The 2,913-nt window shown below is 32.9% G+C and overlaps 1 long non-coding RNA gene across 1 annotated transcript in view; it reads right to left on the bottom strand.

Annotated features, from left to right (window-relative positions):
• LOC109132984 overlaps window positions 1–414 on the bottom strand; it is a 1,973-nt gene extending 1,559 nt beyond the window's left edge. Inside the window, exon 1 of the long non-coding RNA XR_002037884.1 lies at window positions 109–414. This is a non-coding gene — a long non-coding RNA (uncharacterized LOC109132984). The remainder of the gene's footprint in view (window positions 1–108) is intronic.

Genomic DNA, 2,913 nt, shown 5'->3' with positions numbered 1-2,913 from the left:
CTAGCAAAAAGAACATTTGGAGCTTATCATTCTGTTTCTCAACTTCAAACCCAACAGAAGAAAAAACAAGTTGAATACGAAAAAAATGAGTTAAAATCATTTCATTACCAAATACTTGCTGAGGAGTCGAACGCTTAGTGGGATCAGGTTCCAACATCTGCTTCACAAGGCTCTTTGAGCTCGCTATTGTCCGTGACCAATGATCTCTCACGAGCCGAATCGATTCCCATCAGAAAGATGAATATTACGCTCCAACTTGAGAAGAATTCCAAATCGCGTTAAAAAAAAAAGTTGTTATCGAGATGTTCCATGATTTTGTTCTGAGGTTAAGTACTCAAATCTATCGACAGAAAGAAGAAGAAGAAGACTATTATGTATCCACCTAAGATTAAGAACGATCGATTTTAACAATGAAGAGAAGAATATTATGTGTCCATCTAAGATTAAAAAAACTGATCTGTATTAATTGTTATAATTTAATAGGTTAGAGATTTTTACTGAGGTGTCAACACATGGTTCAAAGTTGAGGCTGAGGTGTCATGCTCTGGAGAGAAACACTTCTACATTTATTGTATTGATTTATATGGGAAGAAACAAGCATTGGTATTAGTTGTCGTCTTGAAACGTTTGCGGACTTTTTATTAGGTAATTTAATTAACAGTTGCGTTTTTATCTCGATTTTAATTAGCAGATTCTAAAACTGAAATAGAGTCTAAATCCCCTCTCTATGATACGACATTAATTTGTCACCAGAAAAAATAAATGATACGGCATTAATTAGCTAGAAAGTATTGAGTATTGACCATATATCATATATGTGATTTGATTGGGGGAGATGAAATATAACCGAAGGCCTTTAATCAAACCGGATTAGGAGTAATCTTTCTTGTATTTTGAGCTTTAAATCGTGTTGGCTTTACCTTTAAGTAGGAGTCGTGATCTTCATGCTATCTGTTTCCAGGGGGTTCTATGGTTGTAAGACTATCCTCATTAGTGTGTTTCTTAATTGTTTCTTAAAGCAATTTTTAATAATAAAAAGGGAAGAAGAAATTTTGTTAAGAGAAAAAGAAAATTTTGTTGATTATTGGTAGAACCAAGCTAAGGTGTTTCTTAGTAATAAATATAGTAAAATAATAATTAATAACTTAAAATATTCAAAATTATTTTATATATCATAGTTTTGTTCTCTCACTTTTGATTTTCAGATTTGTGAGAGGTGGAAGGAGATAACGACTGCGGGAAGAAGTGAAAAAAAACACAAGAAAGCTAAGGTTTTATTATTTTATTAAATAGATTGTGGGCTTTAATAATATATGGGCCTAGCCATAGAAATTATCCAGATAAACATAATTTTATTACAGAAGCCCAAAAAGCCTAAAATACTTTCAACCCTAGTGTTTTATTTTTTTTATTTTATTTTTATTCTATCGTCTTTCTACAACTCATCTATGGTGGATCTGCAACTCATCCTGGTTTCTTTAGCTTATCCATGGTAGATCATCGACAATAGGTGATGATTGGTAGAGAACCGAAAAACCGTTCGGTAATAGCTTGCCAAACCGAACCGAATCGATAACTGAAATCCCTAAATAATTCTGCCGATCGGTTCCACCTTCCTCTCAGATCCGACGCCGAAAACCAAAAATCTCGGTTATTTCGGTTCGGTTTTCTCGGTTCTCGCTGAACGCCCAAGGCTACAAATTTGGCAATTAATTGCTAGATTAATACTCCAATCTATCCAATAAGTAGAATGACACAATTTTTAGATAAAAAGATTAAAAACACATAATTTTTTTCTTTTTTAGTTTTTTAATTTTTAGGTAACAATATAGCATTTAATATTTTGATTTAAAAATATGATTAATGAAAAATATAAAATGATTAAAAAATAGACGAAAAACCCAAAAAAATGTTATTTATTTATTTATTTTTTTTTTCGAAAATACAATATAGCATTTAATATTTTGGTTAAAAAGTATGATTAATGAAAAAAATAAAATGATTAAAAAATACAATGTTTATTATTTTAATATAATTTTTAAAAATAAAATATGATTTTAAATATAATGTATAAAAATAATATTCAAAAAATTGTTTATAATAATATTATGTATAAAGATATGATTTCCAACATATTGCGGTTTCGTATTTTCAGGATCTTTTTACATCCTCGGATCCTTCAGATTTTGAGGAAATGTTAGATGAGGTTCAACCGGCGGTTTCTTTGGAGACAAATGAATTTTTAACTCGAGAGGTTACAGAACAAGAGATTAAACAAGCGTTATTCATGATGCATCCAGATAAAGCACCGGGTCCGGATGGGATGACTGCCCTTTTTTACCAAAAAGCATGGGTCACGGTTAAAGCAGATTTAGTACTTTTGGTTAATTCCTTTTTCCGGGATGGAGAGTTTGATAAGAGGCTAAATATAACAAATATTTGTCTTATCCCAAAAGTAGACAAACCAACGCGGATGACGGAGCTGAGGCCCATCAGCCTTTGCAATGTTGGTTATAAGATAATATCAAAGGTTTTATGTCAGCGACTTCGCACTATTTTACCATCTCTGGTGTCGGAGACTCAATCGGCTTTTGTCGAGGGTCGGTTAATTTCAGATAATATTTTGATTGCTCAAGAGATGTTTCATGGGTTACGGACCAATCCCTCTTGCAAGGGGAAGTTTATGGCTATAAAAACGGATATGAGTAAGGCCTATGATAGGGTAGAGTGGTCCTTTGTTGAACATCTGCTCAGGCAGTTCGGTTTTTGCGAGAGGTGGATATCTTGGATTATGTGTTGTGTGACATCGGTTCAATATAAGGTTCTACTTAATGGTCAGGCATATGGATCAATTGTCCCGTGTCGTGGTTTACGTCAGGGGGACCCACTATCACCTTACCTTTTTATTCTTTG

This window comes from Camelina sativa, chromosome 5 (assembly GCF_000633955.1).
Source record: "Camelina sativa cultivar DH55 chromosome 5, Cs, whole genome shotgun sequence".
Lineage (NCBI taxonomy): Eukaryota > Viridiplantae > Streptophyta > Magnoliopsida > Brassicales > Brassicaceae > Camelina > Camelina sativa.
The sequence above is the reverse complement of the archived record's forward strand: the minus strand, read 5'-3'. Positions and strand labels throughout refer to the sequence as shown.